At 42.9% G+C, this 15,642-nt stretch overlaps 1 protein-coding gene across 12 annotated transcripts in view; it reads left to right on the forward strand.

The window, feature by feature from the left end:
• The window catches only part of Tenm2 (teneurin transmembrane protein 2), a 1,244,871-nt gene that overhangs the window by 753,149 nt on the left and 476,080 nt on the right, over positions 1-15,642 (forward strand). The window lies entirely within an intron of this gene.

The raw sequence follows: 15,642 nt of genomic DNA on the forward strand, positions 1-15,642 counted from the left end.
ACTTTTGTTTATCATGAAAGATTTTTATTTCATTGTCATACCTGAAGCTTAATTTTGCTGGATACAGAATTCTTGGTTGGCATTCATTGTCTTTCAGTGTTTCAAATACGTTGTTCCAGGATCTTCTCGCTTTCAGCGTCTGTGATGAAAAATCCGTTGTTAACCTTATTGGTTTACCCCTGAATGTAATCTGCCTCCTTTCTTTTGTAGCTTTTAATATTTTCTCTTTGTTCTGTATATTGGATATCTTCATAACAATGTGTCTTGGCGTTGGTCTACTGTGATTTTGTAAGCTCGGTGTCCTGTATGCATCTACAATTTGTATATCTGTTTCCTTTTTTATTTCTGGAAAGTTATCTGTAATTATTTCATTCAGCAGGTTACTCATTCCCTTGGTTTGAATCTCTATACCTTCCTCTATCCCGATGACTCTTAAGTTTGGTTTTTTATGTTATCCCATATCTCTTGGATGTTTTTCTCGTGATTTTTTACCAGCCTTTCTGAGTTGGCTAGACTCTTGTCAAGATGATATATTTTGTCTTCATTATCTGACGTTCTGGCTTCTACTTGCTCCACTCTGTTAGTGAAACTCTCATTTGAGTTTTTAATTTGGTTTATAGTTTCCTTCATTTCTAGAATTATTATTTGATTTTTTTAAATAATCTCTATCTCCTGATAAAGATGCTTAACTTCTTCTTTTATCTGTTTATATAATTCATTTTCAATGTGTTCTTTCACTGTTTGAATTTGCTGTCTCATATCCTCTTTAAGGTTCCATTCCATCTGTCTAAGGTATTCCTTGAGTTCTTTATTTGACCATTTTTCTGATGACTCTAGGTCCTCCTGAATATTTAGGCTGTCCTGCATTGTTTGTACTCCTTTTCTTCCTTGCTTTTTCATGCTGCTCATGTTACTTCTTGTTCTGTTTGACTGCTGAGTTACTGTTTACTCCTATAAATTTATTTGATGCTTGGGAGGAAAGGTATTAGAAGGTAAGGGAAGAAGTCACTAAAGAGAATGTGAGTAGGCAGGTAGAATTCAAGGAAGGGGGAATAAGGAAATTGAAATGAAATGAAAAGACAAAAGAAAAAAAATAGAAAATAAAAAAAGAAAAAAAATTAAAAAAAATAATTTAAAAAATCAAAATTTAAATTAAAAAAATTTTTAAAAAATTTAAAAAACAACAACAAAAAAATGAAAATGAAAAAAAAAACCAAATTAAAAAAAAAATTAATAAATGCAGTCTTAGAGTTTGATTAACTTCTCTTCCAGTAGGTGGAGCTGTGCCCACTGGGCCAAGCTTCTCCACTCAATACACGGGAACCAATCACTGTGCAGCAGCTCCTCCTCCCAGACTGGGCGGGTCTCCAATCCTGAGTGCCTAGGGCCTTCTCTGTGTCTAGTCACTTCCCCACTTTTCCTCAAGCCAGGCCCCACTCACCGGTGTCGCTCACCACAATACTGGCTACATGCCAGGTCTGCTGCTCCCGGGAGCCCTGTTTTCATGAACGACTGGGCACACTCTCCCTGTTTGCCATTCCCTCAGACCCTAAGTTTGTAGAGCTTGGGGCTGAGAACCCTCAGCGAATTTTGCTTGCCCTCAGGTAGCCACGCCCCAGGTAGCTGGTGCAAGAGACCTCAGTTGTCAGCACTGGAGGGAGCGGTAGCCGGGAGTTCCGCACCGCGGGTCCCGCGCCACTCCTGATTCCCTTGGTCTGGCTACCGTGCTCACAGGAGAGCTGGGAGGGGCCCTTACGGGAGAGCTGGGGGGGGGGCCTTAAGGTTTCCCCGCTGTGTGGAGAGGGAAGGCTAGGGGGTTACACACCTGTCGCCGCTGTTTCAATGAAGTTATCTCCTCCACCGCATTCTGGTGACGTCAGTTCTCTGCCATGGTGGTATCCCATGCAAATGGCGACAGTTCGTTCCCTTTGCTGGGTGACCAATGCAACGGGTGGGTCCTGACTGTCTCTCCCAAGCCCCGTTTCAATCCTGTGGCCACTGCCTATGAAGGCTCGGTTGGCATTAACCTCCGTAGGATCAGAAGGGCCGACCAGTTGTTTCAGGGGGATTGTTTAGTGCTGAGTCACAGCAGTTTGTCTGCGAGAAGCAGGCGAACGGGAGCTTGAATTCAGCCGATCTGGGCTCGGTGTGTGTTCTGAGAGGCCCAGACTGTTCGCCCCAGATCCACGTCAGCTCAGCATTGCCTAGTGATCCTGAGCAAACAGCATTTAGATGGTTTACGACTCCCTATGCCCGCGCAGCTAAAGAGGTCAGAGACTTGATCTCTCTGCGCCTGCCACCATGTTGGATCTCCCACAGGTTAGAAATATTTAGGAGGTAAACTTAGCCAGGCTGGGTGAACAGCAGATTCAGGGAATAAGGGAGGAGAAAGTGCCCATGGATAGAGCCCAGGAGCCTGGGATGGTGATGCAGGAGGACAGGTCTTCCATGTTTCAAAAAGGGGATCTTTGACATTCTTTCCAGCTGAAGGACATCATCTGGAAACCTAGCCATTTGGCGACATCACTCCTTGTCTAGCATGGTGGCCCTTCCACAACGGGCAGCCCATCCAACCCTCTACGTTCTTTGGCCTGGTGTTCAAACTGCTATTTCCAGATGTCTGCTTTCCAGTTCCTTCACTCTCTTGGTCCCCTGACCTTTCCCCACACCCAGACTGCCAGTCACATTCCTTGCATCAAACCAACTCTTTACTCTGTGCCAACTCTCAGGCAGCCATTCAAAGCTATCTGTAAAAATGAGAGGCCCTTGAGGTTTTGCTCAACCTTGTCTTTTCCTTCTTCTCTGATCAGTCTTTTCCTCTTGTGGCACCCTGTTTCCAGCCTCTTAGACCCTGCCCAGCCACTCTCTGCAGGGTAACTCAGGTTATGTAAGCTGAGGGCTCTCAACTTAGCCACCATATCTCTGTATTCCTCCCTTCTTTACCCATTTCCCTCTTCATTCATTATTTTAAAAAGCAATGCTTCTTTTTTTGCCACAAACTAAGACTGGTTCTATGCATTATATGCAGATTATTTTTCAATACATAGTTTAAGATTTGTTCATGATATAAATTCACCTAAAGTTACTATTTTATCTTATCATAGCCATAAACTATAGCGCTATCTTTGTTAACAGAGTGTGCATTGTTCTAAAATAAACTATGAGAAGAGCTAGACTTTCCTCATATTTACGTTGGGACGGACGAGGTAGGTTAAGTTTCTACCAACAATATCTTAATTAGCCCTCAAATGATGTCCTGCTTCCATTTCTAAGCCTTAGCCAGTGCATTATCAGTTTTAAAAAAAATAAGTTCAACAAATAAAGAAAAGTGAAAGTCATTAATATTATCTCAGAAATTTAAGTATTTTGCTGTACTGCAAAGAAGTCATAAGACCTCATCAATTGTGAGATTTTTTTTATTAATGAGAGGATTTGGGGAAAAATGTACAAATGTACATTTAATCCTAATTACATAAATGTGAATGAAAATGTGAAAAAAAAATCAAGCTGGATCTTATCATTAAAACAATCTAATATTTTTTCCTTCTAGAATTGTGCTTCTCTTTATCTAGTTTGCAGCTGCGTAACTCGGTCCCTTTGGAAAGTTCCCATTCATGCTACAGTCTCTTCTGGTGAAAGTTCTTTATTTTTCTGTGTATAGGGAAGATGTTTCTGAGACCCCCCCGGCACCCATTTCTCGGAGTTCAGAAAGTGGCTTTGTGGCTTTATTCAGAAATAGAAGATGAGCTTCTATGGCGGTAGAAACACCAGAAGGAAACAGAAGCCCACCACTAGGGAGGCTCTTCTGAACACAGAATAAAGCATAAATCTAGACACGCACACATTAGAAGACATTTTTCAGTGTTCTACCCCAGTAGGAGTTTAGTGAGGAAAGCAATTTCTGTGCTCTAAAATGACAGAGTATTCTTTTCAGCAAACACCCATATGTGTTAGCATGAGCATATTTCCCTTATTAAATGCTAAGATTATTCTAGATCTGGATTGTAGTTCTTTTTGCAGGAGGCATCTGATTCTATGCATGAAGCCTAAGGGACTGCACAAAAGTATTTACCTGCCAGTTAGGTGCATAGTGTGTGCTTTTGCATGCATATATATCTGTGTATATGTGTATACACACACATGTGAGTTTCAGTGGCCTTTTAGGAAGAATGTAGCAGTGTTTGTATTTTTCAGCAACTGTACCAGCTCCCAGTCTATGATTATTAGTGTGTGCTAAATTCCCTGAGCCCCTGCCATGGTTACGACCCCCTATGGAGATTCTATTTTTCCCCTCTTTAAAATACAACACTGGTGCCAAATCCACATCCTAAAAGTCAGGAAACTGCTTTTGTCACTTCTGTCCTATGGTACTCCCCGGGGCTTCTGTGCCAAAGCTGGCTGAGTGCCCTCTAGTTTCGGCTTCCTATGTAATTTGGCTTGTACTATCTTCCTGTGAATCATTTTACTAGTTTGGGATGGGTACATACTGATCTTGTATGGCAACACAAGAGTACACACATACACTCCACACGCCCACACACATGCACACGCAAATACACATGCACAGACCTACATGACTATGCATGCACACCCACTTACGTGTGTACACATGGCTGTATGCACACACATGTTCATGCATGGATGCACACACAGATGCATGTTTGCACACCTGCCTGCACAGACATGCCTATGGGTATACCTGCACACACAGACCTGACGCCTCTTTTCTCTTACTTTTTTACCTAAACTTTTTCATTTGCTCCATGTTCTTTTTTTCTATTTCTCCCTCAACGTCCCCAATAGTGAGGCTCCTGATAGTTACATAGTTCATCACTGTTATGAAAATGATCCCTCTACTGACAAGGCCTGGATTTATCTTTCTACAAGATCAATGAACAGTCCTGTGCACAAGATATGGAAGTTTTCATAAGCTGCCTGAGTCGAGGAAATATCAAATCACTGAGGCTTAACCCTAAAGCAGGGAGGGTCACCTTGGCCTTGCCTTCTGACTCGGGCTGTCTGTGCTGTAATAAGTGAGGGACATGGATTGACGCTACGCAAAGCCACCGTCTCCCTGACCAGGGGAGTGATCCCATGCAGGGATTTCCTTGTGTTTTCTAACACTTTTTTTTCTCTCTTCCTTCCTTGGGAAGCAGTGGAGGCATCCTGGTTTTCATGTTCCAGCATTTCACTAGTGCTGCAGTTTAGTTTGCATTTAGACTGAGGAAGGAGATTTGTAAGGTTGCCTCCTCTGCCAGGGCAAGAAGTGGCATGCGTGGGGGAGTGCCTCTGCAGCCCACCATGGTCCCAGCTCTGCTCCGTTCTTCTGCTCTGCTGAGAACGTTGAGGAAGGACATTGTTGGGTCTGTTCTCGGGTCTGCAGACAGGCTAGAGGTGAGAGCAGGAGGAAGATCAGTCTGTCACAGTTGAATGACTGAGTTCACTGAATCCTGCCTCCTTCTTTTGGGGGCACTTGGACTTCCCAGGCTTTGTGCCCAGGATTCTCTGACCTGTCACAGGAAAGACAAGCAAGCCACTGTCATGGAGACCCCTGCATAGTAGAGAGGCCCAGCCCTGCACTACACAGTAGGCACATAAATGAAAGAGGTTCCCTAACATTACTGTTTTTGTTTTGGTTTCTTTGTTTGTTTTAATGCTGGAGATTGAACCCACAGCTTTGCATATGAGGCAGGGTCTCCCTGAATTGCTTAGGGCCTCACTAAGTTGCTGAGGCTAGCTTTGAACTCATGATCCTCCTGCCTCAGCCTCCCAAGCCACTGGGATTACAGACTTGCGCCACCACACCCAGCTTTGGTTTATTTTTGTAGTCCCATAAAACTATCACTTAGGCTTGTGGAAGTGCATGCTATGATAAGTGCACAGTAATGAAATCCCCCAATGAAATCCCCCGCACTTCTTAGAATGTGTCTTCATCCTTAAGTGCTGAAGGACTATCATAGAAACTGGCTTTCCCTAACAAACTCAGACAAAAGGTAAATGAGGATTTTTTAAGAAGACTTCCACCAGCTTAAATCCTAGGAACCTCTTGGGGTATTTTCTTTTGCATGTCATGGCAACCTAATGTATATCTGTGTCCCCCAAATACATGCCCCTGAGGCTGTCTCTATAGCCCCACACTGTAGTATTTGTCCAATGATTGATAGGGTCCAGAAATATATCACAGGTAGGGAAACAGTTTCCATATATTAGCTCAAGAAGGCCTGACTACTGAGTCGTGTGGTTCAAACTTTCAGTCTTGTTCTTCAGGTTGTCCAAAAAGAAAGGTCTGTTGCACATGGAACTGAGGGTTACATGTTTTGTGCTCATTTCCGTGTTCAGCTCCCATGATGCTAAGAGGAGCAGGATACAGCCTCTGACCTCAAAGATGTCCTACTCTCAGAAAGAAGAGATGGGAAAACAAATATCTTCTCATATCTGGAGTACAGAGTAGATGAACAAATGACCAGGAAGGCCAGAGGATGGTGTCCGAGGGAACATGGCTTGGCACCATGGGCCAAAGGAGACAAACTGTAGACTTTGTCACAGAAGAAGGAACAGGTAGAGCCAAGGATTTTGCTGGATGACAGGTCCAAGCGCAGAAGAAAATATGTTAGAATCTAGTGATTATCTGTTTCTTTGGGGATTTTTCTAGAAGTCTGCAGCTGGTGATAGTGCTTGTAGGGGCCCAGATAGAGGAGGAGCTGGAGAGGCCGTGACAACCCATTTCATCAGCCACTGAAGGGCATCAAGCAATGGAATGGAATTGAAATATCGGTTTCAGTTGTTTTGACCCACAGGACATCTTGACTTCATAGTTATGAACACAGATTTTCAACAGAATTTTACCGAGGTGGATGGATTTTTATTGAGAAAGTATTTCCTAGGGACAATAAGATTAAACCAATTTAATTTCTCCATCAGTTTCACATACCTTTCCATGTAGAATCCGTGTATCCAGAGTAAATGAAGTGGTTGGGTTTTCTTTGGAGTCCAAACAACAGAGGAGAAAATTCAAAAGAGGAAAAAAAAATATGTAATAATCAGTAGTGGGTGTAAAACATCCATCTTTGGGTTTTTATTTATGTATAACACGTGCGCAGTTAAGTATAAAATGCATTCCTGCCACATTCTCCTATTTGTTTGTGACACGTGAGTGTCCACCACAATTCAGGGATTGAGTTAGTTTAGAATGCTTCTGTTATTGGGTATTTATATGTGTATGTATGTGTGTGTGTGTGTGTGTGTGTGTATTTATTTATTTTGATACGAGGGATTGAACCCAAGGGCCTTTAACCACTGAGCCACATCCCCAGCCCTCTTTATTTTACATTTTGAGACAGGACCTTGCTAAATTCCTTAGGGTCTTTTAGTGCTAAATTGCTGAGGCTGGTCTCCAACTTACAATCCTCCTGCCACAGCCTCCTAAATCACTGGGATTACAGGCATGCACCACCATGCCCACTGGGGAATATTTTTAAAACTTTGGATTCCCTCTATTTTTTTAAAGCAACTGAACATGTTTCAGATGGGACTCTTCCAAAGAGGGAAAATGAAAGTCCAGTAATTAGACACACTACTTGTTGCCAAAACTGGGAGAGGTAGGTGCTTGGAGGGAAGGTACAGTCAGTCCTTTCAGCCTTTGCACAAACCACCCACAGCTGACAGTGTGCACCAGGGGCCTGAGGCCCTGCCAGGCTGCACAGGATCGTGGCCCCCGGTCACCATATCTGCTTAGGAGTACAGGCAAGTGGCAGGCCCTTTGTAGTGGAGACAGTGGCTGCTGCCACAAAGGCTTGACTACAAGTCACTTGGGGGCTGGTGACTGGAACACCATATCTGGAAGACCCCGACGTGTCTCGTCAGCATGCGCGCCTCTCCAGCAATCTGCTTCTCTGTCGACTCCTGCTTTCATCTCCTCCAGGGCCACCCGGTCCTCCTTGTCCTGTCATGTCTGTGAGAGGCACATCCCTCCTGTGCCTTTCATCTGAGAGTTGATACCAAGATTCAGGTTTTCATCAGCAATGGGTTAATGTCAGTTGGAATCAGCAGCAGTTTCACTCATGGGCTTTTATCGTTAATATTTACATAACTTCCAGATTGTGGCCTTTGGGGAGGGAGACCCATGGAATGCAGAATGAGCCCAGGACGGGAAGCCTGGAAAATGGCTTCTTTCTTTTTAAAAATCCATTGTATTTTATTAATGTTTTTAACAAATAAAATGAGTTGGACGGCTGCCAGTGAAACTGCTGAAAATAAAATATAGGGCTTTACTTTATGCAAGTCTCAGAATCCCAAGTGGATGCTGAGCTGTAGGACTTGGAAACTGCGTCACTTCTGCTTGCTGATGCAAGCCATGACTCTGTCTGTGATACAGAAATCTAGAGAGAAAAAAAATTAAGTGTAATTCCTTTTTGTTACCTTTATTTTCAAGTGAGTATAATGTATAGAAAGTCATATTTACTTGGCTTTTGTCCTTCTTCTAGCAAGTAACCTGGTTCTTTACCTTGAACTTCAAGTCCTATTCTGAGTGCATCATTCTCTACTATAAACTGACACCCCTCCCCACTTTAAATTCTCAAAGTGAGATGACTTAGAAATAGATGGAACATATTCTCAGCTATCCCGAAATAACCCAAGTTGTGTTTGAATGATTTTTATCAGCACATACTTCATACTCTGAATTCTTTGCCTCCTTGAATGCTTCCTAATTTTTCTAGAATGCTGTAGTTTTTACACAATCCATGTCTTTTGAGGTTTTATTAGTGTTCAAAATATAAAGATTTTCCTCTGCTTTTTGAGGAAGCAGTATTTTTCTCTTTCTGGTCGATAGACTTGCAGCAAAGAAAATAAGCATGACCTTCAGAATGAATTCTTGGTTACAATCAAAGCTTCATGATTGACAGGTTGTGTGCTCTTGGTTCACCTCTCAGAGTCTCAGTTTCTCAATCTGCAAATGGGGATTAAAATAATTAAGGACTCCAGTTTCTGTGGGGCAGAAATTATATCTATATACTTATAGGTACTACCCCAAAAGGAATGTTTAGACAAAGCATAATTATATCTAAACAACATAATGTACTTCAAGTTGGAATTAGAAGTTAGTTGTTCTATATTTGTCAAATACCCTGACTTGTCTGGGATTTTAGCACTGCTAATTTCCAAAGATGTTTTTATTTTTAAAAAGTGATTTTTTAAGGTCTGTGCTGTTCTGAACAATATCTAGCATTCGTATATGAATTAGATGTTAGAGGTATGATCTTGGTTATTACCTGAATTGGAGGTGCACACTGACTTCCTCTGTCCTAACTTGGCCACACCCACCCCTTGCTGGGTCAGGTTCAGAGACATGATCATCTACTCTGCTGTGGCATACATTTCTTTGTTTCCTAGTAATCCACTGATTCCCCACTTTGTTGCTGCAGAACCAGCCCCACCAAGGACCTCACATGAACCTATGTGGGGTGGAAGAATCATTGTTGGGCTTAGTAGTGAATAAATTGTGTCCTGAGCCTCTCATGGAAGGGTTGGTGATGGGCAAGTCACAACTTCTCTGTGGCTCAGTCTGTGTCTCTAAAATAAGTATGTCATCTCAGTCTTCTCTGCCTGGCCAGAGACCATGCATGTGAGATCAGTACAAAGGATTTTCTGGGATACAGGAAGTCAGAGTGAGCGACTAGTAGGACAGCAGAGCACAGAGCCCACTTAACTCCTGGAAGTAAAAGGGCCATTTGCCATGTGGTTCAAAGATAAGTTGCATGATACTTAATATCTGAATTATCTAATCCATTTTATGGTGGGCGGACATAGTACAGATTATGTTTCATACAAATTATTAATTATTAATTATAAGTCAACTTCTGAGCACAATAAAGACTGGGTTAAGATCTAGTTTAGATCAATAGTTTGATTTTCCTCTTCTTTCCTTAAAGTTATACCAATTTTGTCACCTGTGCCTGTCACTTAGCCTTTCTGAGACTCAGTTTCTCTATCTGTGCCATGATGACGCTCAGACCTGTTTTTCAGCTTTCTTGGTATTTGATTTAGATATAGAATGCATAAAGCATAGGGCACTCTGCTGAGACACGCATGTCCAAAAGAAGTTCAAAGTAGTGTGACTAAACCTGAAGTATAACTCCAGCAACATGTGCATAATGCTTCTTTAGATGATAAGCATTGTTATGCTGTTATACAGAAATTAAAGAAAGGTGGAAAGAATTTAAATCCCAACTCCCCCCCCTGCCAAAAAAAAATGTGAGGACAGATTAGTAATGTAGTTAAAACAGAAGAGAAGGAAGATGTTGGCCGAATGGAGATCTCATGGCTAGTAAAACAGGCATCGCCTTTCAAGGTCCATCCTGGAGAGGAAACACTGTTTGAAATGGATTGGCCTACATGCTTGTGAAGGCCCCACTGGACCAAGTTCTTTCCTTGGGTCAGTACCCCTGGTGCCGATGACATACCACAAAGGACGAGATGGGGAAGGCAGCTCTGTGGGGACAAGAATTGAGAGTCTAAGACAATACAAGAATGTGAGAAGAAGTCCTGAAGGCTAGAGTTTGGAGGATCCTGGAGACCAGAGGGATACCTTGAACAGCTGGAACTGTGTGTCCACAGGGAAAGGCTGTGCTTCTGAGAAGGTGAAAGGTGAAATGAATGTTTGATGAGCTGAGAATGAATGCAGAATGACAGACAGTAAATAGTCTAAGCTGTGGCTCATGTCTCAGCCTGCAGCAAAGAAGATGTGAAATCAAAATACCCAGAATTTTTTTGCAATAAATGACACACAAAAAAAGAGTCTTCCCAGGGCTGGGCAGATTATCTAGAAAAGTGGCTCTCAACCAATGGCAGTTTTGCTCTGTGTCCGGAAGCATTTCCTGTTGTGTATAAGTGGGAGGGTATGGCTCGCATCTGCTGAGGAGAACACAGGGTCCCTGTTCACCATCCTGAAATGCATAGGGAAGGCTCCTCCCTCAACCTCTCCCATCCCAGCCAAAGCAAAGCATTGCTGCCCCAAGATGTCAGAAGCACCAAGGTTGAGAAAACGTCACTGGTGTGCTGCATGTGACAGCATACAATCAGCCTCTGTCCAGGGCAACACAGCTGTGGATTCCACATCTATATATTTCATCAACTGAGGTTGAAAATACTTTCTTTTCAATATTGTATCCATACTGAACAGGGACAGACTTTTTGTCTTGCCTTACTTATTAAACTACACAATAACTATGAATATTGAATTGACATTTTATTAAGCATCACAAGTCATTTAGAAATGATTTTAAGTATCTGGAAGTACATGCATAGATGTATGCAAATGGAATGCTATTTTATGTAAGGGACTTGAGTCATGGAGTTTGGAATCCACGAGGGGAATGCATCCACCACAGATACTGAAAGACAGCGTTTTCTAGGAGGGAAAAATCTTGAGGAAGGGAGATTCTAAGTCCCAATAAATTCATTCAGGAAGCTCTGTGTCCAACTAACTTAAATAAGCATCTATATTATGGAACATTTATGAGTATTTAATTAAAAAGGAAAGCATTTCCAAACCCATTTCTTTTTAAGAAATAGCTTCACATGTTACAAATGTTTCATAAAACATAGAGTGGGACCCACAGATCTGCTATTTCTTGTGAATTATTTGGGGTGGGATATCTGGGGTGTGAAATAATATTTGGGGTGTGAAAATATTAGACTTAGTTAAACTTAAATTGTTAAAAACAAGCAAAATCAATGAAACAAAAAGCCAAACCATCTGTATTTCTTAACACATGATAGCACAAAAAGTGTCATACTAACAGAGAACTCATTATTTGGGCATTTGGGGCAGTGATGAAACTAAGGAATGTTCTAGTTCCTGGGTCCTTCATACTGTCTCTACAGTAAGAGTGAGAGAAGTCGAATGTCTCATCCATATTCCAGGATGCCAATGCAGCCTTTTCCCTCTACGGTGCTCGGCACGTTTGTTGAACAGAATTTATTGTTGATACTTAAGTGATTCTCCCCACCCCCATTTATAAGTGAGCAGTTACAGCAGATGCTCACATCTGGTTGCTGTGTTTGTAAAAGGATTCTGTTCACTGGCATTTTTCTTCCCTCTGAAATATCGTATTTGTTTATTTCAGTAGAAGATGTATTCAAGAGAGAGGGGAAATAATGTGTACTCCCTGGCTCCATAGGAGGCCATAATTTAAGTAGAGGTGTTGGGCTGACTGTGGAGCTTTTGGGTGAAAGTAGAAGCCCAGAGGAAGGAAGGCAACGATTTATTATTGTTTCAGGTTATACTGCAGCTTCAAGTTCCCTTAGTTACCTGAACGTACCATGTATTGCTCAGACGAGGATCTGCAGTGAGCTTTATGCAATATGCATTGGGTGCATATTCTGCTGGAATGAAAGCTGCGGTAATCTATTGCAACTGGCAGTTTATTAGGAAATAGGCATGCACAGTTAGCATAATAAATCCCTTCATTCTAGTTTCCCAATTACTTAATTTTCTAAGAGGAAAACATAGCCCATCTCTCTTTTGATCCTACTTACTACAATATTAAGGGACTTAACAGCCCTAGGAACTTTTGTCTTTTAATCATTCATTAACTTCATGTTATACCCAATTCCTATTTCCTTATGGAGAGAAGGCAGTTAATACAATCAGCTGTATTAGGTAGCAGGTTTTTAAAAATATACTACAGCACTAGAGAAGTTTTTTGAGGAGTTTGATTTTGTATCAAAAGCAACTGAAAACCTTGGATGTTGATTTTACTATTGCTGTCATCACAGACGGACACACACAGTGGCTTGAAACAATACACAGTCATTACCCTACAGTTCTGTGGGAGAGAAGTCTGGAATTTCTCTGGGCTAAAATCAGGGTATCTTCATGATGTTGAATCTTTCTGGGGGCCTCCAGGGGAGATTGTTCCTCAGTTTCTCCAGCTTCCGGTGGTTGCCTGAAGTCTTGGGATCATATCCCTTCCTCATCTTCAAAGCCAGCAGGTGGCATCACTTGGATTGTCATCTTTCCCTCTGAACACAGGCATGGAGGTTTCTCCACCTAGAAGGGTCGATGGGCTAGTTTGAGCACATCTGAAGAATCCAGATGTGTTCCTCATCTGCAGGTTTCTTTACCTGAAATCACATCACAACGCCCCTGTTGCCATGTAAAGTGATACAGATACAGATTCCAGGGACCTGGACATCTTTGGGAGTTTATTATTCTGCCTACCATGACTTTTCCCCTCCATTTCCAATATGACCCAAGAAAAACTGCAAGTGAATCCCCCAAATCAGAAAAACATATTCATTGTGTTTTTCTTTTTAAAACCATCTGCTGTTACTTTTTCAGTTTTAAGACTGAAATACTCTAGCCAGGCATGGTGGCACACACCCGTATTCCCAGTGGCCTGGGAGTCTGAGGCAAGAGGATCATAAATTTAAATCAAGCCTCAGCAACTTATGCCCTAAGCAACTTAGTGAGACTCTGTCTCAAAATAAAAAAGTAAAAAGATAAAAAGGTCTGGGGATATGACTCAGGGGTTGAGCAGCCCTGGGTTCAATCCCTGGCACCAAAAAATAAGTAAATAATTAATCTAAAAAAATTACACTAGACATGAAATCCTCAGGTCAATATTTCTCTCTACTTCGTGCTATAGAGGTAAAACTCTCAAAGATGCTGGGGAGGCTCTGTCTCTGTACCAGGACCAGTATGGAGTGGCAGAAGTTGGCGGAACATCTGTCTTGAGTTCCAGCTGCTAATTTTCACGCAGCCTGCAGGCCTCAATGGGAGAAGCTCAGCTGTGCCGCTTCTGGCTTCCCTCAGACACTGACTCCTCCAAGCAGACAATTACTGGTGGCAGCGAGCATGTGGCCACAGCTCACCGCATGATTAGCTGTTAATATTTGGTGAAAGGAATCACTTGAACCCCATCCATTTAACCATCAGAAATAAACTGCAGCTTGAGTCTCTGGAATGAGGAGGCTCTGATGTCAAGGGTGATATGTGGTCAGAATGAGGTGTTGCTCATTTACACACACACACACACACAAAGAGAGAGAGAGAGAGAGAGAGAGAGAGAGAGAGAGAGAGGTTTTTTTCCCCCTTTCTTTCTTTTAGCAAAGAATTCTAGGACCCTTGTAAATTAAAAAGGAGTAGAAGAGGTGTGTCAAGAAGAGTTGCAAATGCTCAACACATCTCCATGAAAGTCTTACATATGATTCTCCTTAGGCCATGGATCTCCTCCTAAATTTCAGAAAACATCTTTTCCAACACAGAGCACAATGGAGAAGTAAGGCAGGATATTGGTAGGTAATGCCCAGAGGCTGCTGGTTACAACAGCCCTCCTTGGAGCTGGAATGATGGTGCTAGATGTCTTTGTCCCTGAAGGACTTGAACACTGTAATCAATGCATCTGTCGTTAAATACACACGAGGTTGTGTGTTCAGTAATTGTAACTCTATTGGCATGCTATTTAAAAATTAAGGCGTTCTTTTTAGTCACTGCTCACAAACTACACTGTTGTATCCCACCTCTGGCTAAGACCCACTCGGCAACGAAAAGCATCAGCAGACAGTCCTTTGCCCAGAGTGTACTGGCTTGTTTTGTTGAAATATCCTTGCATCCTTGGCTTTCCCTAGATCCAGAATATAATCCAGATGCCACGCCTGATTTGGCAAGAGTCTCCCTTCCCTGCCGCTCCTGCCCTTGCTCCTTCTTCTGTGGTCATGCAGGCCTTCTTTCTGTTTCCAGAAGCAGCCTGACACCCCAGGCTCTAGGTCTTTGCTCCTCAGACTCTTTCTCTAGTTCCTCCTTCCTTCATAAGGGCGTTCTCAGCATCACCAGTAGAGGGCGCCAGGTGCAGCCTGCCACAACTCCACCACCCTCCAGTGACTTGCCCTCTCCTTAGGGCTAGAGGCCAGTCTTTACAGAGACCTTGAATCCCTGTCCCCCCACCGTGAGGGCTGGGTTACGTCTCTGACCTCTCTGCACATTTCCCTTGGGTGCACCCCTGGACCTCTTCTGTGTCCCTCAAATATGATGGACAATCTCCCAACTCCAAACCCCCACCTTTGCCATTCTTGGTCCATGCAAATTCCCTCATTCGCTTCCTCCATTCCTGCTGCACTTTCTGGTTTGAGAACAAGCACTCAGTAGGTGTCCAATAAATATTGGCTGAATGGACGAAGGAGCAAAACCGAGCACTGCTTGTCTGTGGAACCCTCTTGACAGACCTGCACTAGGCATTCGCTGCACTCTGTCACTCCCTGCTCTGTTATTTCCTGCAGGTCTCTCTCAGATATGGCTTCTCTTAGGTGCTGTGGAAAGCTAAACACTCAGTGTCCCTCTGCTCTGCTCCCTCTTCCAGGCTCATTTCACCTTCCTAGAGCTCAGCGCTTTCTGGGGTATTGCGCTGTGTCTCCCCTGTGAGAATGTAAACCCCTTCAGGCTATAGATTTTGTCTGTTCACCAGATTGCTCTGCTTTCAGGTCCCAGAGCAAACACTTAGTAGGTGCTCAGAGAGGAGCTGTTGAAGGAAAGAATAAACAAAAGCAAGCCTCCCGGTGCATGGAACCTTTCACAGTCCTCTCCTCGCCCTGTAACTCAGCACCCTCGGAGCCAAGAGTCTGAGGCGCAAAGACCTATTTCCT

Source organism: Marmota monax, unplaced genomic scaffold (assembly GCF_021218885.2).
Source record: "Marmota monax isolate L192 unplaced genomic scaffold, Marmota_monax_Labrador192_F-V1.1 WCK01_AAM20220418_F8-fsc00084, whole genome shotgun sequence".
Lineage (NCBI taxonomy): Eukaryota > Metazoa > Chordata > Mammalia > Rodentia > Sciuridae > Marmota > Marmota monax.